Source organism: Macrobrachium rosenbergii, chromosome 5 (assembly GCF_040412425.1).
Source record: "Macrobrachium rosenbergii isolate ZJJX-2024 chromosome 5, ASM4041242v1, whole genome shotgun sequence".
Classification (NCBI taxonomy): domain Eukaryota; kingdom Metazoa; phylum Arthropoda; class Malacostraca; order Decapoda; family Palaemonidae; genus Macrobrachium; species Macrobrachium rosenbergii.
In genome coordinates this window covers 13,030,918-13,053,417 of record NC_089745.1, presented here as the reverse complement: position 1 = coordinate 13,053,417, position 22,500 = coordinate 13,030,918, and the positions used below count along the sequence as shown (strand labels likewise).

Genomic DNA, 22,500 nt, shown 5'->3' with positions numbered 1-22,500 from the left:
ATGCTTCGTAAATCGCTAGATATTTTTTCTCATAAAATTCTTCAAACAGTTTCAATAACGCTCACAAACCGTAGATAATTTTGATACCGTAGACAGTTTTAATGGCGATGACTACATGCGTACAGTTTCCATGATGATCAATAGTAAACTTCCTTTAGTCACTTGACATATCATTACGCAGTTTAACCGGAGGAGAGTCACATTCCTAGACTCATAATGCCTCCAAGAAGAACCTGTTCCTAAGTTGGAGGAAGACGAAATGAAGAAGTTGGAAAGCTAGGTATGAAGAGACCAAACGGACTAGATGAATGTAACACAAAAGATAAATGAAAATATGAACCGAACAGATACGAAAAGATTCTTCGACGCTCCTTGGATGGCGTCCTCTCCGGGGAGAATAGCAAATGGATGGATGGATGTAATTCAGTCGTTTGAAACTCAGCAATGAGGACAAGAAGATAGACCACGTAGCACCATGAGGAAAAAAAAAGAACTGTATTTGTGATTTAAAATGCTCTGTCAGAACAGAAACAGGAAACCCAGTTTAAGCTATCTGCTAAAGCACGAGTTAAAAGCCTTGAAATACAAATGAGCACTAAATGATTTAATACAAATTACACAATGTATATTATTACAAAGGCATTTAACCCGAGTAAACTCAGGTAAAATACGTAGAAAGACCTAATTCTTTAATAAATCATATCTGACCGACATGTGTTAAATTGCAAAACAGGAGTAAAAAGAAACCAGAACACAGTTTTATATTAACATGACTTTATGCTAGCACAGGTTCTTGCTCTGAAGCAGACCGGGAGGGAAAATATCCAGTTTCTAAAAAGGTGGAATTGCACCAGGTCAACCTCTTCACTTCAATTACAGGTCATCTAAAACGAATTACAAGACGTTTCAGAGAGTAAACGTTAGCTCTTCCGCCATAACCGTTATGCGTTTCCTCCTGTGCCCGAAATGATTGTAAAATTACCTTAAAACGTTTGAAAAGAATTTTCTTAAAACTTGATGAGATGGTAGTTCTTGAGAAGGGGGGCCATTTCATAAATTGTGGTTGAATGGTGAGTGGACAGATGAAAGGAAGGGGCTTAATTTTGGTTGGACAGTGGAGGGACGAGTGAACTAAAATGCTTGAACTGACAGATCTGGGACCTATAGGGGCAGTTTTTTAATGTATTATTTTCTATATGGGTGAACATGCCAAACTAACACTCCTTGGTGGTAAACGTTACTTATTTGATTACAGAAAATCGTACAAAGTTGTTTGAAAAAAAAATAATTGAATGTACTGATGGGGAAACTGTATCTTGCTTTCAAAACTTAGCTTGCAGGAAATTATTGGTAGTATTTCAAATTATTAGCAGTATTTCATACGCGTATTATGAAAAAGGCATCTACCCACATGTAAGGCTAAGGAAAGTATTTATATTACTCATATAAAAAAAGCCACACATCTCACAAATGATGCTAACACCTACTTCGATGAAAAGATCCTGAAATTAGTTCTGTCGATTTGATGTTGTCCCAGGAAGGGGTGGGGTGGTGTAGAGGGCAGAATAAACCGATTCCTTATGGGAAGTGAAACTTCAAAGCCGTTGACAAAATAACATTAATGATTTACAAATAACTTCTTCTCGCGCTCGACTGACTTTCCGTCAACCACTCCTTCTCCCACCCTACTGACCTACTTCCTCATCTACCGGGTAAAGGCGGAATTCCCCTCTGAGTCAGATAATCAAAATAAATGCCAATGTTCATTTGACTGTCAAAGGCTTCGTTTCCCGGTACACATCATTAATTATACAGTACCTCTGTGAACTGAAAGCCAAAGTAACACGAGACAATTTCCACGTACCACCAGGGGAAAATACATTATTAACCAATTTTATTCGGCGTAATAGCTAATTAAACTTCGAAAAAGATATGACATGCGATGATAACGCCATTACACCGCTCGTATTGGATTAAAGTTGCCGGGAATGAAAAATGGTTTTAATATCATCTAGACTTAACTTCGATTATCCATTTACCTGATTAAAAATATACAACGTAAAGGCTTTGATAAATACTGCAACAACGACTTTTCTTTTTTTTAAATAACATTTTCTTCAGAAGGGATATCTTTCTCATCCTTTTATTTATTTATCTATCTATCTACACACACACATATATATGTGTGTATATATATACATACATACATGTGTGTATATCCGTGAATGTATATATATATACATGTATATATATTATGTATTATACATATATACATACATACATACAAACTCGATGCAATTCAATGTAATTTAAGATCCAAGTGAAAGCCTGACAGCATAAATATCATTAAATTTAAAGAGAAGCCGCCAACAAGTAAAAAAAAAATTGCCACAACTGATACTGTTCTCACATCTCTGGAGATACTGTTGTTCCTCTGACAGTATAAATTACTGCCATCCTCCTCATTATCCTCATTAAATACCATGAAGAAGATAAACAGTATTTATTATTTTTCTGAACAAATAAAAAACATTACTCAACAATGTTTTTTGCCGAATCAAAAAAGACTTTGAGAACGCGTATATTGATCGGTCCATGAAACAAAGTACGTTCTGAATAAAACACACGCACACACACACACATACACACACATGCGTACGACGGAATCCTCCGACCAGGACACGGGTCTCTGAAAAGAGACGGAAACGCTGCAAATCAATTGAGGACGAATGAATACCAAAAGAGTCGCCCTGTGACCAGAATACATAAAAAAAAAAGAGGGAGGGACAGGGAACGGGGGGGTGGGGGTGGAGGATGTCTGTTGTTCGGGTGGGGGAGGAGAGATATAAAACCCTCAAGTCCGAGGGTTCAAATTTTTGAATTTTCTGTAAAAGAAAACTATTGTGCCGGCTTTGTCTGTCCGTCGGCACTTTTTTCTGTCCGCCATCAGATCTTAAAAGCTACTGGGCGCTAGAGGACTGGAAATTGGTGTGTTGATGATCCACCCTCCAATTATCAAACATTCCAAATTGCAGTCCTCTAGCCTCAGTAGTTTTTATTTTATTTAAGGCTAAAGTTTGCCATAATAGAGCTTCTGGCAACGAAAATAAAAAATGCCACCACCGGGCCGTGGTTAAAGTTTCATGGGCCGTAGCTCATACAGCATTAGCCTATACCGAGACCACCGAAAGATATCTATTTTTGGTGGTCTCGATTATACTCTGTGGCGGCTGTACAAAAAACTCGATTGCGCCGACGAAACTTCGGAGCATTTTTCACTTTTTTTTTTTTAATTTACGTAATTACCAGTCGAATTCATTGTCGACGGGGGGAGGCAGTAAGTTGACAGGTTCCAATAACCCGTTAAACGAACGTATTAATACTTGCGGCAGTGAAGCTGAGACGCCCTCAATCAACCGGGGCATTAATTTGGTGGCCGTAACCACTTAGGGGAGGGCGGAGGAAAAAGAGAGGAATTCAAGGTAATTCTTCATATCAAAATTACCTGGGACTAAAATTTTAATAAATCAATTTTCCAGACTCAATATAAGGATCGAGTTAGAGAGAGAGAGAGCGTCTATTTACATTATTTGCAAAGACGTTCATAAAAAACACCTTCATAATATATTAATGTTCATATTTTATCACTTTCATAAATGGGAATTTCATTCAGGAACCAAACACATCAGTCGTAACGTTCCTTGAAAAATGTCCACTTCTAGCGTAAGACATTTTTCTAAAGTCGACATCATATTATCCTCCCTCTCTCTCTCATTCTCTCTCTCTCTGTCTCTCATGAACGCACTCATTATTTCTTCCCGGCCAAGGCTGCTGCGTTTTATGAGGCGGCATGCAGCTAACTTTCCCTTTTATTCTCAATCAATATTAAACGCTAATAAGAAAAAGATGCAAAAGACTAACCGCTCTTTTATCCGGTCTTCAAAGTCAGACAAGAAGCTCTGCCTTCAAACACAATGACCGGGCCAAAAAAAAAAAAATGATGATGACCACAATCCTCATCATTATAATAATGAAAACATTTTCTAAAGTGATCACACACACACATACATATAATACATACAGATATATATATATATATATATATATATATATATATATATATATATATATATATATATATATATATATATATATATATATATATATATATTATATATATATAAAACAATAAATGAAAATTCTACCTCACACACTCCATGATAGCAATGAAAGCCATATATAATCTTAAAGTAGTATCTTTTATCGCCTTGTTATATGTAAAAACTCTAATTACAAACACACACACAAAGACTTAATATTTTAGATGTGTATCAGCCTGCACCAAGTTCAGAAGCATTTTGTAATCTATTACAAAAGGATTACTTTTTTTTCTTTTGCAAATTCTTACCCACCATAAATCAAATTTTCTGACAAAGAGATCCCTGAAGTATACGTATCCGACACAGACCCTTTCGGACTGATATACCATAAATAAAAGGGTTTTCATTTTTTCCTAGAAAACTTCCACTCAACAAAGTTCCTCTTTAAACTATTTTATTATTTGGCGTTTTCTAAGCGAAGTTTGACGTTAACAGGTAAAGTGGTTTTCTCATAATTGGGAAAGGATTTTGAGGGCACTCTTGTAATTAAGCTAAAATGTTTTAGATACATTGTTATGAAGCACAGGGAAGAGAGAGAGAGAGAGAGAGAGAGAGAGAGAGAGAGAGAGAGAGAGAGAGAGAGAGTGGAGTTTGACACCAGAGGAGATTATGATAATCGGGGAAAACGAAAGCAGGAGCAGAGCTCTAAAACTACGAAACGGACGTTTAACTTGCTTGTGCACGATTTCTAGAATAAAATCCAATGCAAAATAAAATCACTAAAAGTATTTTAAAAACAAGGAATTCTTTGGTCTTGAAGGGTGCAATCAAATACATTACAAAATGGTAAATTACATAAAAATGTGGCGTGATCATCTGAAGATTGAAGGAATGGTGAGTGAAGATTATTATTATTGTGTACGTGTGTGTGTGTGTGTATTATTATTATTATTATTATTATTCAGATGAACCCAATTCATATGGAACAAGCCCACCGGAACCAAAGGAGCCACTGACTTGAAATACGCCGTTCAATCGAAAGAAATAAAAGAAGGTAACAGAAAAATAAAAGCGAAAAACGAAAATTATATGGAAACAATAAATAATGAAGAATGACGACAACAGGCTGAAAAATACTGAAGTAACGCGAAAAGACCAAAATGAAAAATGTGCACAAACGCAACTTGAACGAAAGTCGCGAACTGAAATGAACTGCAGTAACAAATGAGAAATGAGACGGAAAGGAAGACTTCGAGACAGAGTCGGTGATTGTTCAAGAACTTTTCCTGCCATGTATTATTGTCAAGCCTTTACAAAAGTTGGCCAAGTCCTCGACAGGATCATAAGGATATTGGCTGAGACCATTGTATCGCCGACCAATTACGATTAAATTTCACTGGGAGAGGGAGAGGGAAAGAGGGAGAGGGAGAGGGAAAGAGGGAGGGGGAGAGGGAGAGGGAAAGAGGGAGATGGAGAGGGAAAGGGAGATGGAGATGGAGAGGGAGAGGGAGAGGAAGAGGGAGGGGGAAAGGAAGAGAGAGAGGAAAAAGGAGACAGAGAGGGGGAAAGGGTGAAGAAGAAGGAGGAGGAGAGAAAGAGAGGGAGAGGGGAGAGAGTTTTGAGGAGAGGAAAGGAATACAAGGAGAGAGAGAGAGAGAGAGGAGCCCTAACATGTGTCTATAACATTCTCTAATACACATATAAAAATAGCATGGGCGCAGGGATAAAGATACTGAAAAAAAACACACAAACACGCGCGGGCGCGCTGCACACTCACACACTCAGAAATCATCGGCGCGATGGACACGCATTACATTAAACCAGACAAACACTTCCAACTAGAAAGAGTTTCGACCAGTAACCTGAGAGAGAGAGAGAGAGAGATATCTTTAAGATAGAACAAAGGTCAGAGGTAATGCAGGAAGATTTCCACCGTTCCAAACATAAAAGATTCATGCAACACCTCACTTCAATTACAAACACTCGATGTTGACGCTTCAGGTACGAAAGGAGATCGAAGATGCACTCAGGCGGAATTTTCTTTGAACGTAATCGGTACGCGTTGCACCTGGTGACCACAGAAGAACAGGTGCCAATTACTGTTTACCTGATGTTTTTACAACCCACGGACAGGCATATGTAAGAACATACTTCACACCCAGGTACCTCATAAATCACGAGCATTACGAAACTTATCAACCACAAATACCGAGTAAAATGTACTGTTAAATAATACCACGAAATATATTACTAACGAAAGCACCATGACAACTCTCACAAAAACGGCTCTTAAAAAATAAAAGTCATGTTCCTGGGCGTTATCTATTACCCCCAAATAAAGCAATATGAAAAAAAATCACAAATTAAAACTGAGAAAGCAACCACCACAGAGAAATGAAAACACAATTTGCGAGTTCTTAAACAAAATAATGGTCTTTCACTCCACTTTGATTAGTTCTGAAAAAAATACATTTACTAAGGAGAATTTTACCGAGAAAAAGAAGCAAATGTCAAGTCTCACTCTTCAAAACTTCGGAAGTTGTAGGGCCAGAAGAGGCACACAGTTACGATGAAACAACTTTTTTTTATAGTGACTTCAAAATTTCTGAATTCATCTCAGGATGAATTCGTCTTTTGATAGCACGCCATAATAGTGCTGAACTAGGCTACAATATATCCGACCCTTTGAAACCCACTTGAAGTTATGCCCCAAAACTTTGTGGTTTTTAACAGAGAAAAGTTCATTTGGGCTAAGAATAATATGAATGCATTTAATCTCATAAGATCAAACGGTATCATTCAACTTTTTATTATAAAACTAACTTCATTTAAAAAGTGTAGTTTATAGAGAGATCAAAGTCGAGTCTCTCCACCTGTAGAAAACGGGGCAGATGTTTGTCACTGTCTGCAGACAAGTTCGTAGTCCGCTGAAAAATTAAAGCATGGGTTCCCTACTTGTAGAGAAAAAGGAAGCAAGAGTTCCCACAACCCACAAGCAACGAACAAGTTCCAAAATGCACAGAACGCAGACCACATTCTGTTTACAAATTTAAGCAGGGGTCCTTGGTTTACAGAGAAGAGGCGGAATCCCCAGCATGTGAGGGATAGATGCAGATGTTCCCAATATGCCCGTGGAAAGAGAAAGAGAGCAAAGGTTCCCAGCCTGAACAGAAAGAGTAAAGGAGGTTCCCAACCTGTTGAGAAAAGATGCAGAGGTTCTCAATCTGTCGAGGAGACGATGCATCATTTATACATGGAATAATCTGATTACCAAGACATCTCTAAGGTAGTGTTTGATGTGAAAACTGTAAAAGACTGTGGGAAACGCCCAAACACAATCAATATTATTTTAGTCAATATTTCAAATTACTGAAGTTTTATTCATAAAATGGGACTTTTCCGACCCAAGAAACTTATATGGTACACAATATATTAAGAGTAAGACTGAATAAAGGCAATTGATTGTCCAAGCCAAATAAATCTTGATGTATATCAGAAAACTTTAATTGAACTTGACAAGACACAAAAAATCTATAAACTGAACGTCACCAAATTTAACTGTTAACAATTATAGATACTATCTAGTCTGATCGTAAAAATAATTTACATGGAATTACAGAAACTGGCTCAAAGATAACGATGAAAACTTAGAATAAAATATTTTGTCGGTTGTGGCATCATTAAATAATTCATAAGTCACGACAAACGGGATCATTTTACTGGATGTACGGCAAATGGTTACTCTAAGTAATACTGACAGGCAACAGTACAGGTGACAAGTAAAGATCGGATAATTCAAGAGGGTATGATTACTAAATGCAAGTGTTCCGAGCGTTGATAAAATAATATACATTCCCTACAGACCCCAAAACCAACTTTTCTGTAATAGCACCCCGACTGATGAAATCAGACAGACGACAGACAGACATTGCCCAAATTTTGCACAGTATGCACGATGATCTACTTTTGCAACAAGTTTGACTGGAAACCTTTCAGCCGTGTAGATGATGTGATGACAAGGTAAGCGCGGCAGCTGCTTTTGATATGACCATAGTGAAAGCCCCTAACCTTGATTTAATCTGAAAGGGTTTCACGATTGCAGCATGCATGTCAAATATGAAGTTCCTATCTCTAAAGTTATGGACAAGACCATAGTTAGAAACAGAATGACAATGTCCCTCCAGGCCCATCTATGCATGATGGTCTAACTTTGTACCAAGTTTGGGTGAAATTCCTGCAAACATGTTGAGGGGAATTGCGAAGACAAAGTAAAGTGTGATAGACCTGCTGATGGACAGGTAGACAGAAGATCTCCCATTGTGTGCATCTATGCAAGATGGCCTACCTGACACCAAGTTTGACTGGAATGAGGTCAACCATGAAGGGGAATTTAGACAACTAAGGTTTCTCAGAAGTTTCTGTAACCTCTGACGATAGAGAAAAGCGCTCAGTTATTGCTGTCAGTTTATGAAAACCTTGTCAGTGATCTTGTATGATTGTGTTAGGGGTGAAAAAAACTTGACTTGAAGGGTATAAAAAATCTGACGCAGCTCCAGAAGTGAAAGCAATAATCGATTATTGGACGGGTCGAAAATGAGTTCAGAATGAAGAACTGGTAACATAAAAGAACGAATGCTTCCTAGTAGAAGAAAGTAAAACCATTTGTCCAAAACGAAAAAATTAAAATAATTTACAGCATGGAAAAATATATAAAACACACAAATGCATAGCATTAAACAGCCAAACAAATGAACGCCATTATGCAGGTCTTCTTCTGCACATCTTCAGGAAACGGAGCGCTATGGGGCCGCGCCACAGATTCATTATGACTGTGGCTTTAAGAGACCGCGGAGTTTAATATCTTGGAAACTATTTGGGCTGGCCTTCGGGGCAGAGGGATAATACCAGAAGACATAAGGTTGGCTTAATGGTAGACGTAATCAGAATAAAATGGTCCCCGGATATGTTGAAAGGAAATAAGGAGCCGAAGACTTTCGGTCTCTTGTTCCACACTGACAAAAACCGGACATTAACTGAATATTCGGAGTGAAATACACACATACACACAAAACCACACACACAAACACACATACACACACAAACACACATATACACAACACACACACAAATACACAAACACACACACACAAACCTTCCCAACAGTTTTTTAAAAGACTTAAGGACAAAGAATTACTACATTGGGACTGCATCAAAAACAATAATGGCGCCTACTATACTAAATTGATATTCTGAAACAGCCTTATTTTTTACGTGAATCTCCAGTATTAGTAACGTACCTTATATAGGAAATGGTAAGATTAAGCACTTTTCGTGGAGAAACCTTATCAATGAATAACAAATTAGTGGCAATGACAGGGATAACTTCAAAAGATGAAAAAATAAAATAATTTTTATTGTATAATTCAAATAATCCTAACGGTCCACGCATAAAAAAAAATAGTTTAGTAGAAAGAAAAATGACTCGAATCTGCTCAAACAAAACCATTTTTTAATGTTACAACAATGAAATATTTAACATCTGTTCAAAGCCAATATAAAAATTAATTTCCTATTCAATGAAAAATAAATAATCAGTCTTTTAAAACTAATCAGTTATAAAAAAATATCTGTATTCAAAGGCAGAGAAATACTTTACAATTCATGAAATAAAAAAATGAATTGATCAGTTATTTACCAATTCAAGCCAAATATGAAAAGCAATTTTCTTACAGAATGATAAGTGAAAAATTTATAATAATTCAAGACGCATCTAAAGTGATTTTTCATCGAACGACAATGAGTAACTTATGTAATGATATATATATATATATGTATATGTATATATATATATATATATATATATATATATATATATATATATATATGTGTGTGTGTGTGCTGTATACATACACACACACACACACACACACACATATATATATATATATATATATATATATATATAGTGATGATATATATATATATATATATATATATATATATATATAATTTATATATAAGAATATGTGTCTCTGTCTGTGTAATATTCGTAACATCCCTCCAATACCATTCTTCCTATCTTATAAATAAAACATCAAATCGATATTCGTAGACCTTTCCCAGTCAAATGCTAAAACCTACATTCAAATCGCATACTAATTCATTTATTACTTTTTGATCAAATACTTTTAATACGACAAAGAAAATCTTCTACTCTAAGAATTATTAAATAAATACCAATTAATTGATAAAGTAATTTTAAATCCAATTTTGCTTTTCATTACATGAAATATGATTATATTTCAGTTACATTTATAATAAAATATTTAATTTTCAAATAACTAATCCCATTTGTATTATGATTACAATTATCATGAATTATAACAAACGCATAATGCAATAATTTGATTCGGGATAATTATAATTAAAAAAAAATGTATAATTTTACACAAAGCGTCGAAATCACCTCCAATCAAATGCCAATAAAACTAGTGACCCTCCGGAACGCAAATCAGTTTCCAATAGAGGCAATAAAATCACTTTCAGTCACATAATAATATCCCATAAAGATACAATACAATCATCTCTAATCAAACGCTCATAAAATCATTCTCAATCAAATGCTAATGAAATTACTCCCTAACGAAATACAGATTCGTTTCCAGGCGAACGAAAATAAACCAATATCCGATTGAAAGACAACGCCACTCGGCGTTTAATAATAAAAAAAATGAAAAAATACAATAAATTTCTTTACCTTTCTTCCATAAGTCAAGTCAAGTCTTCTATTTCCATCGATCCTGAAATGGAAGAATACATTTGGATTAGTTCATTTTCAACGATGAAAATATGTATGTATGTATATATATATATATATATATATATATATATATATATATATATATATATATATATATATATAGATGTAGATATATATTTAGATATTAGATATATATTTATATGTATCACACACACATATATATATATATATATATATATATATATATATATATATATATATATATATATATATATGTATGTGTGTGTGTGTGTGTGTGTGTGTGTGTGTGTGTGTGTGTATAACTGAATCACGAAAATATGGGCCATGATGAATATATAATAAAGATAAAATCCAAGAAGGAAATGGAAACACTGGAGTGCTGCGAGGCCTCTCCGACTCTGTCATCCTTTACTTAGCAGACTGAAGAAATATAAAAGTAAGTTTACAAATAAACCTCATATATATGACAGATGGGATTATAAGGAAAAATATGTACCTGGAATCCAACACAATTGAAGAATTAGTAGAAGTGCCAAAACAGGATTAAATATTTAAGAGGTTTCACAAAGGATTGGGATCAAACGTTCAGAAGATTATACAAGGGGGTGACTGACCACTCAAAAAATATTAGTACAACAAAATAATTCTCTTTTTTGTAAACAATAACAATTTTTGGAAGATCAGAATTTTTACAAATAAAAAATTATATTAAACATACGACTACACAGAAAATATATACATAAGGTAACTAATTTATACTTAAGTCACAGTGGTTTTATCTTTTAGGTCATTCTTGAACATTTTTCTAATACGGAGGTCCAAATAATACACGCCAGGGCTAAGGTTAAAATTACAGCTGGAAGAAAGCTGGATAATAGCGGACTCCAACAGATTTCTTGAAGAGAAATCTTTCGATCTGGCAATCACCGAACTTTCAGTCCAATTTATCCTGTGAGAGTTTTCACTTAAATGAATGAATATAGCATTGGATGTTTGTCCAGTTTTGACTGAAAACTTATGTTGCTTAATACGTACAACTAAATCTTTGCTAGATTGGCCAATATATTATTTCATTCATCCAGCATTAAAACGTCATCGGAGATGAATTTTATTGCAATTCATGCCTGCGTAACCGTTCCGCCAAAAATTCGCTTACGTTTATATTCTCTAAATTGGGCTGTACCTCTGTCGCACCGTTAAATATATAGTTGTCTACAAAGGTTAAGGATGAATCCGTACTTTTTAGTATTCTGTAAAAGAAAACTATTGAGATGGCTACTTGTCTGTCCGTCCGCATTTTTTCTGTCCGCCCTCAGATCTTCAAAACCACTTAGGGTAGAAGGCTGCAAATTGTTATGTTGATCATCCACCCTCCAATCATCAAATACATCAAATTGAAGCCCTCTAACCTCAGTAGTTTTTATTTTATTTCAAGTTAAAGTTAACCATCATCGTGCGCTCTAAGTAACGCTATAGGTGTCAACTACACGCGACAACACTGGGCCGTGGCTGGAAGTTTCATGGGCCGCGACGGAGTTTCATACAGCATTATACGCTGTGCATAAACCTCAATTGTGCCGAAGAAACTTCGGTGCACTTTTATACTTGCTATATTTGTAGTTTGTTTTAATTTAGCTGAACTTTTCAGTTATCCGCTACTCATAAATGTTTGTCGATAATTCATTATGTTTCTTCGTTAATCTAAATCACATTTTGCTTGCTTTCGTTTAATTTCTCATAACATCCAATCTCTAGGTGTAGGCACAGATATTTTACCGGTCAGGATCAAGATTCGTGACAAACTTTTGTCAACCTCATTATTTTCGGTGTGTGTTTTCCTCGAGTTACATCACGCAGGAGTAAAATTTATACACTTACTGTATACAAGCGTATGTATAAAAGATTAAATTTATACACTTATTGTATACAAGTGTATGTATAAAAGGGTAAAATTTATACACTTACTGTATACAAGAGTATGTATAAGAGTAAAATTTATACACTTATTGTATACAAGTGTATGTATAAAACAGTAAAATTTGTACACTTACTGTATACAAGAGTATGTATAAAAGAAGACAAGTATGCAATACACGTAAAAATACCCAACATGATGGCTGTATATTTAGTTCAACATTTTTAACAACAGAAGTATCACCGCTAGCACAGAAGTCAGGTATAAATGATTTGACACTATAACTGTTCTGTGAGAAAATAAATTCGTTTTGTAATGACAATTCTTAACGCCAATAAGTACAGTAATTTAAACACCATGTATATACTTATCAACTCTCATGCGTACATATTACACAAAATGCAAAATCATGTCTATTGAAATCAGAAATATTAAATATCCAAAATTACTTTTTTCAAAGACCTACAAGATTCTCCACAGTTCAAATAAAACACACAATTCTAGTTTAAAATACTCAAGAACCAAAGTATTGAGGTTACACAAGCTCAAACACCCATGTATTCAGGTTACAAACACAAAAACACTAAGTATCCTGGTCAAAAACGCACAGGCTCCCATGTATTCTGGTCATACATCCAAGCACCCAAGTATCAAAGAAATTTTATTCATCCTTATTAATTTATTTGTATTTTTTTTTATTTTTATCTATTTATACTCGAAAATACCCTTCGACCAAACCACTCTACAGCCCGTGTCACACGAATAGCTTGTCTGAATTTTTTCTTATTACTTAGCTGCCGAAACTTGCATCGTGTAGTTAATATCCGGGCTAACTTAAACAGGTAAAAAATGCGCCGAATTTTCTGTACAGAGTACAATGCTGTATGAAATTCTCAGCCACAGCCCGTGAAACTCTTAGCCGCGGCCCATGAAACTTTCAGCCACAGCCCGGTGGTTGCCTGTGTTGTCACCTATAGCGGTGTCAGACACACGATCATGGCTAACTTTAACCTTAAATAAAATAACAACTACTGTGGCTAGGGGGCTGCAATTTGGTATGTTTGATGAGTGGATGGTGGGTGATCAACATACCAATTTGCAGCCGTCTAACCTGAGTAGTTTTTAAGATCTGAGGGTGGACAGAAAAAGTGTGGACAGAAAACTAAAAAGGAAATAGAATTAATGATCATACATAGTAGTGATCTTTCATTCGAAGCTTTACATGAAGCTTCGAAACTAAGATGTTCTTTTCTTAATGTTTCGTTCGCTCATCGAAAACCTAGCAATCGCTGGCAACAAAATAAATCATCGAATCACTAGTGTTACTTTCAGCCAATATCATTTTCCGTTAAACTGAGCACTAAAAACGGCCACCTTTTGAATTTTACCTATTAAATTAACTGATTGGGCGTTATTCCCCAACCCCGGCCCTTTTAGAATATAAATCCGATCCAATGATTTGCTTACTGGAACATTTCCATTTTCACACACCGCGCTTAGATCACTGCTTTGGTTCTTCGCCTGGTTTTTTTTTTTCATCAAGAAAAAATAAATTGGCAGTCGGTGAAGATTAAATTTTAGATACACAGCTGCTCTTTCCGTTTTTATTAGTTATGGCTAAATTTACTCCATAGTGTTTTTTTAATGAAAAATATATCGGTTGGCCATGAGGACGGCAGGTTAGAAGAAATCATTTTATTCAGGTTAGAAGTTCTTGATCTAAAATTTCGTGCTCAAGAATCAAATTATTGTAATATCAAGTATGCAGGAGGTATATCTGAAGAGAAACATCACGTCTAGTTAGGCTCGTCCTTGTTTCAAGCTTGGAAAATTAATAAAAATTCATCTTTATAGGCCTAATTACTCTCGGAATTGCCTGTAGGCCTACGGCATAACCGAAGTTTCACAATAAACTTTTTAACTTACTATGAATTTTCATTTTTTTGTGTCCTCTCCTTCGATATAAGTATTGAATAAAATGAAAGAGCATTACTAATCTATTTCCAGACTCTCAGATGATTTGTGACAGATGTTGAGCGTAACCTAGAGCCAATCAGTGCAACAATAACTGAACACTGGATTGCCCTGCCTAATGAACGGAATTTTTTTTTATGTAAAACATGTATTCAAATGGATCTATTCATTATGAAATTTAATTTACGATAGGTACAATGAATTAATCCTGTAAGCTTCTTATTTAATTAAGTTGCAAATATTGACTTTTGGCAGTAAAAATTATTGCAAAATAGCACGTCTGATGGTGGACGAAATGCTTGGGAATATTCAACAATGTTTCCTAAGATAATATTCAAATATGGGAAAGGAAAGAGATCTTTCTTACAGTTTTCAGTTTAATTGTGCATTTAACAATAAAATTATTCATACACTGGCACTTTTTGACGGACTAGGTCATATTTTCTGTAGTATAATAATCAAATCAAGAAAATGATTAATTCGTCACAAAAAATTTTTTTTTTTTCCAAAAAATCATAAAAATGTCTGTGCTACGCTTAACGTTTCCGTTATTTTCTTGAAAACCTTCATGTAGATTGAGAAAATGTAATAAAACAGCGTAAACCCAATCCACAGAAAACAATAATGTCGCTTAAAGAGAACAATATCCTGGAGTACCTGGGATGCCAGCAACAATGTAACTTGCATGGTCAGAAAGTCCGCTATCAAGCCTTTTCAATTTTCTTTGGTCAGAAAGTCCGCTATCAAGCCTTTTCCATTTTATTTGGTCAGAAAGTCCACTGTCAAGCCTTTTCAATTTCATTTGGTCAGAAAGTCCGCCATCGAGCCTTTTCAATTTTATTTGGTCAGAAACTCCCCTATCAAGCCTTTTCAATTTTATTTGGTCAGAAACTCCCCTATCAAGCCTTTTCAATTTTATTTGGTCAGAAAGTCCGCTATCAAGCCATTTCAATTTTATTTGGTCAGAAAGTCCGCTATCAAACCTTTTCAATTTTATTTGGTCAGAAAGTCCGCTATCAAGCCTTTTCAATTTTATTTGGTCAGAAAGTCCGCTATCAAGCCTTTTCAATTTTATTTGGACAGAAAGTCAGCTATCAAGCCTTGTCAATTTTATTTGGTCAGAAAGTCCGCTATCAAGCCTTTTCAATTTTATTTGGTCAGAAAGTCAGCTATCAAGCCTTGTCAATTTTATTTGGTCAGAAAGTCCGCTGCCAAGCCTTTTCAATTTTATTTGGTCAGAAAGTCCGCTATCAAGCCTTGTCAGTTCGAATATCCAGCAGGGCGCGATTTTGATCCGTGCAAGTGCGCACGATAGTGCTGACAATTCCAATGCCGAAAAAGGTACCTTTAAAGTTCAGAAAGATCTTGCAGACAAACCACCACATCTTACAACTGCCCTCTTTAGCGCCCGCTCTTCCCTCCGTCCTCTTCTGGAGAAAAATTCGGTAATAAACTTGAGTGTGCTTCTGGCCACTGCAAAGCCCGATTCTAATCTTTCCCCCTTTCTCTCTGTCTTTCTTTACCGTTTATTTGCTCCCTTTCCAGGTTCATTCTCATATTATACGACCCCTTTCTCATCGCTTTCTAGTCCTGCGCCATATTGTCTAATTATTCATTCCTTATCTCCCTCGCCTCTCCTTTCTCTCGTTTATTGCCACCTTCCTCCGGCTCCAATTCTCTTTCTCCTATCTTCTTTCTCGTCCTCCCTCCCTCCTCCTCCTCCGAGTTGATCCCTCCGAAGGAAGTAGGATAGTCTCATCATCCATTCTTCATCCCTTCACTCTCCCTTCAATTCCTTCCTTCCTCCCTCCCTCCCTCCCTTTCCGCCTGTCCCCTTCCCCTCCCCCCTCGGCGGGGGATCCTTCTAAGCTTTCAGGATCTAAGGATTTGTAGATGTCCTCACTGATTTACCATGATTTATGAAGGGCGCGAGACGGGGGCCAAACTTTTTGTGTGTATTACCAGAAGCTGTTGAAGTGTCATTTATCTCTCTGATACAGCTTCGAATGAGGCTGCATACCACTCATACCCGGCCACCCCAACCCCACCCCCACTAAGGCCCCAGAAACTCTCTTTCTCCTCCTTTCCGGCCTCTTGGCATTCCACTTACTGTTTTTTTAATCTCTCTCTCTCTCTTTCTCTCATATATATATATATATATATATATATATATATATATATATATATATATGCATACACATATATACATACATATATATACATATGTATATATATACAAACCTTTACCTATATACGTTTTCTATATGTGTATATATATATATATATATATATATATATATATATATATATATATATACATATATATGTGTGTGTGTGTGTACACAAACACACACCTTCTACTTATATACTTTTCCTATACCCCTACTAAATTAGTAAGAGTTTCTTTTCGATATTTTCCGACTCAAATGTTCAAAATTAAATTATTTTTATTAACATTATTTAGCATTTATATCTATCACCTATCAAACAATCTTCCTTTCAACCATAGAAAACTTCTGACTGCAAATTGCTACAATAACTCTTAGCCTTTTTTATAAAGTAGCCCTTGTTAACCAAGTATATGCCCTTTGTATTGTCAGCCCTTGGGCCTGTGCCCCCATTATACTACTCCAGAGTACATGATTGTTAATTAAGGAAGAACAAATCAAGACGAATAGCAAAATACCTAATAGCAGACACTCTCAAGTAATTTCTTTCCGTCAAAATGTACATTACCATATTAAACTGTGCAAAATATGTATTCATCATTTTACGCGGTAACCCCAACATACCCTGGCGTGCGCTCCCTTGGGTATACGTACCATAGGCTGCATGAATGAATGAGTAACGAAATTTAGGCCATCAAGCCAAACACTGGGGCACTTTCAGCAACCAAGCCAATGAAAAGAGAGAACTGAAGTGATTGGACAGCAAGATACAGAGATCCAGAAAATACAAGAAATGAAGGACAAGGATCTAAATGTGATTGTCAGAGAGGTTGGACAGCTAGAAAGGAAGCGGGAATGGAGGTAAAGTAAAACGTTAAAAAGTGGGTGCCGCTAGAGGCCAAAGGAAAGGTGCAAAAAAAAACTTTAAGAACGCCTACAGTGCACAGCGGGGTACGCACGATGTATTAAGCCATTATGGGTACCACAGGTTGAGAATCCCTTTGTATTAAAGTTCAACTCACTGCTTTACACCGATTTATGTATTATTATTATTATTATTATTATTATTATTCAGCATACGGCCACATTCACACATAAAACCAAAACGCCAAAAAGAAGAAAACAAAGAAACGGAGGGGTAAAATCAAATTAATACTTAAAATGGGGGTCCTCACATCAATCCTTCTTACCACACCCCTCTGTATTTATGAATCTTCACAAAGCCTCATCTATCACGTTCCAATAAGCTGTTTATGCAAGAGTCTCATCAGATTCTCATTTTGAAAGATAGTGTATATCGTCTGTTACATCCTTCCCCACGTGTTCTTAAACCCACTGAATTATGATAAAGTTCTAGAGAGATTTTTATCAGTAAAATATCCCGCCTTTTAGTCTTCCGCCTTTCGGGGGAAAAAATTAAAAAGGGGAAATTTGAACCTTACCATCATCCCTGTTTCAGAGTGTATTTACAAATCATTTTCTCGTGGGATCCTTTTTCCATACAATTAACTTCGCTCCCGTATACATTTCGGGATTCTTAGTATTCCCACTCTTGTAGGGCCTGCCTCTCTCTCTCTCTCTCTCTCTCTCTCTCTCTCTCTCTCTCTCTCTCTCTCTCTCTCTCTCTCTCTCTCTCTCTCGTGCATTTTAATACCACTCTGCGCTAACAACTTTTCACACTTCTGAAAAGAAGCTTACGTATTCCAACAATCAAAGAAAATTCTTTTTCACTACAGATTTTCTTCAGTAAACTGTAACATTAGGGCAGAGTGTCTCTTGCTTATTTTTGGTTAAATAAGACCACAATTAAATTAAATTACAAAAATACAAAACCTCTAATTAATTTTCATAATAATTTCAAACATGTGAAACTCGCATTTTATGATCTAAAAAACAAAACTGAGTCAAACGAAGCCTTTTGCTGTTTTTTTTTTTTTTGCTATTAATCTAATCAAAACTAAAAGTCGAAATAGCATTATTAACAATTAAATATGAAATGTGGTCCATAATTCTCAGGAAATTAAGTACCCAAACAGAAAGCCCTCCGCCACCTACAACTTGCAGGAGAATATTATTATTCACCAAATCCGGTTACTTTGAGAGAATGCATGAACAAAATTTAAACTATAAGAACAAACAGAAATAAGGCGGAGATGATTCCCAAGCCTCACAGGAAGAGAAATCACAAACTATTATTCTAATGTATGCAAGGAAGATAAACAGCCATTCTCAATAGAAATACTACACACCGGAGAACAAAAACTGCACAAGTCAACTACAATCTACTGTCAATCAATTTACTAAAATCAGACATTTTCCAATATTACCCATAATTGCAACTTTAACCTCCATCCCTATCTCTCTGTCCATCCCAAAATCGCCACGGTCATCATCACCCATATCTCTCTCTCTCTCTCTCTCTCTCTCTCTCTCTCTCTCTCTCTCTCTCTCTCTCTCTCTCCATCATCTTAATCTAGAACTCTCTCTTTCCATCACCAACACCTCTCTCTCTCCCTCATCACATCATAGCTTTCTTTCTCTCTCCATCTCTCCCCTTCTCGGTTTCTCTGTGTCATCACATCTTTCTTTCTTTCCCTTAGAATTATGGATGCATCATCATCATCATCATCATCATCATCATCATCATCATTATCATCATCATCACCATCGTATATCCCTCTGCGAAGACGCAGGCTGTGATATATGAGCTACGATGAATATCCAAAGAGGAGTCTCTTGACGCGGATCTGATTATTTATGTTGCTATGGAAGTGTTAATCTCTGTCCGTGCCGATCTCCACACACACACACACACACACAGAGAGAGAGAGAGAGAGAGAGAGAGAGAGAGAGAGAGAGAGAGAGAGAGAGATGACTGTATAAAAAAAATTAGAAATACCTAGAAAATTAATAAAAATAAAAAAGTTCTTGACATTTTAAAATCAAGAAATTACAGTTTCTTTGTTTTGAAATCTGACAAAAAGGACTAAAATGATGGGTCAAATATTATTATTATATATATATATATATATATATATATATATATATATATATATATATATATATATTCGAATACGCTTCAGGTAAAACACCATAAAGTTGTTATAATAATAATAGTGCAAGAACTGTAAATAAAATAAAATAAAAGATAATGAAAAGAAATTACATTAGAGAGAGAGAGAGAGAGAGAGAGAAAGAAAGAGAAAGAAGAAAAAGCAGATAACAGTCCATAACAAAAGATCCTATCACGAACAGTTGGCAAGGGTATGTAGGTACTGGGGCAGGGGAATGTTGCAAGGAGGTGGGACAGGAAGGGGAAGGGGAGAGAGAGAGAGAAGAGAGAGAGAGAGAGAGAGAAGAGAGAGAGAGAGAGAGAGAGAGAGTGGAAGGATGTCCGGACAATTACCACCAACTGGGAGACGTGCAGTTACAGATGTTACCCAACAGAAAATGGGACAAGCAGATGACTCCCTTTTCAGACGTTTTCTTCAAGTTTGCTCAAATAAAAATAAGGAATGAAGAAAAACCAAGATATTTTTCTTATAATTCCTAATCAGGGATGCGTAACGTACATAACCAGTACGATATACTGAACTCCACATTGATTATTTCTTTGCAAAGTATATATATGATATGGTTCTTTCAACAGGAATTCTGGGTTCGTCTTGTGAGGACGAATATTTTGGAAGTAAATATCTGAAAATAAACAAAAATGGTATATCTCTTGACCTGTTGGCTTAATTCCCTAACTAGAGCGTAAATAATGAAAATAACTAGTCTGTATTCAGTCATAAGTATATCATATTATGCACTAAGCATATATAATCATCCATCATAGAGATTTTGCTTGCTAAGAATTTTCCACTTCATGCAATGAGAAAAAATTATCAACAAAGTTAATGCTGAAAATTTATTTGGTTTCCATATTTATTTACATAATACATTTTTAATTAAAATTAATTTACTTCATCAATTTATTATAATTAATCTTAATATTATCACGTAAGTCATATTTCAAAATATAATGTTTCAAGTCATAAAAAAATTACCGAGACCTTAACAGAATAAAACTTAATAACTACGTTTCACTTACACCTTCACTTTTTTGTTTATTTATTTTACCATCTACTGTCCTTATATTTAACTGGTTCCATTTTTTATTTGATTTATTAGGGCATGATGAGTCAATACTAATATTTACAATATATTCCAGAACTACGAAATAAAATATTGATATCTGAACATTTTTTCTAAATTCATTAATTTATCGAATCGAGTATCTCCTTTTTGTTTAATTTTTGTTTTTATTCTGAAGACAATTTTAAATTTCATTTTAATTTTAGCCCAGTTGCTCCTTCTGACTAATAATAATAATAATAATAATAATAATAATAATAATAATAATAATATGGTGCCTGTTTCCTTTTGTGATAAATAACAGTTGCCATGCGTGCTCTGAGGAACCATATTTCAAAGGGTCCTGTTTTTCCTTCCAGCCTAGCTACCAACATCGGCCGCATCTTCTACGCCTCTTTTTTTCCCCCGTAGATGCTGTAAAAGCCTGGGGGGTTTCAGGTGTTAGCCTGGAAACCTATGGTTGGTCTGTTATCACAAACTTTAACAATTCTCCTTCCCTCTGTCTATGCGTGTGCGTATGTATGTGCTCTCTCTCTCTCTCTCTCTCTCTCTCTCTCTCTCTCTATATATATATATATATATATATATATATATATATATATATATATATATATATATATATATATACACATGTATGTGTATACATACGTTATAGATGTAAGTACAGTATATATGTATAAATTTATAACATACATACATACATAATGCATACATATACATGTACACACACACACACATACATACATATATATATATATACACATATATATATATACATATATATATATATATATATATATATATATATATATATAGATAGAGAGAGAGAGAGAGAGAGAGAGAGAGAGAGAGAGAGAGAGAGAGAGAGAGTAGGTTCGTCCGGGTGCAAGTAAGGCAAACTAAATATCACGTAATTATTGTACAAAACGCACCAGATAAATGGATTTTCCACTCTCTCTCTCTCTCCCCGTGTATATACAGCGTACATCCCTCGACTTCCTCTCTTCTTCCCTCTTGCTCTTCCCTCCCCCTGTTATTCGCTTCCTTCGATGGGCCATTTCTATAGCCAGGTTCCACCGAGCTCGCCCGCCCAGCCGCTTACTGCGTGCCTTTACCCTAAATATCTTCATTTGATCAATATTTTAGCCGTAATGTGGTATAAGGACAACGTTACTGTCACTTCGACCTTGTAAATTTTCTATTTTATTTCCGCCCACAACCGACACCCCCTCCCCCACCGCCCACACCCGCCCCCAACCTTTCTCCCATTCCCGAGTACGACTTTCGATTCACTTGTTAATGCACAAGATATTTTGAAAGTGGGAGCCGGGGGGTGGTATACGGTAGGGGGGAGTAAAGGTGGGGGATGTAGTTTATAGGGGAGAGGGAAATCTTTCCCTCTCGTTGCTGTAATAACAACGTAAT

General features: G+C 35.6%; 1 long non-coding RNA gene across 1 annotated transcript in view; it reads right to left on the bottom strand.

The window, feature by feature from the left end:
* The window catches only part of LOC136838517 (uncharacterized), a 514,498-nt gene that overhangs the window by 168,254 nt on the left and 323,744 nt on the right, over positions 1-22,500 (bottom strand). The window contains exon 2 of the long non-coding RNA XR_010853014.1: positions 10,858-10,900. This is a non-coding gene — a long non-coding RNA (uncharacterized lncRNA). The remainder of the gene's footprint in view (positions 1-10,857; positions 10,901-22,500) is intronic.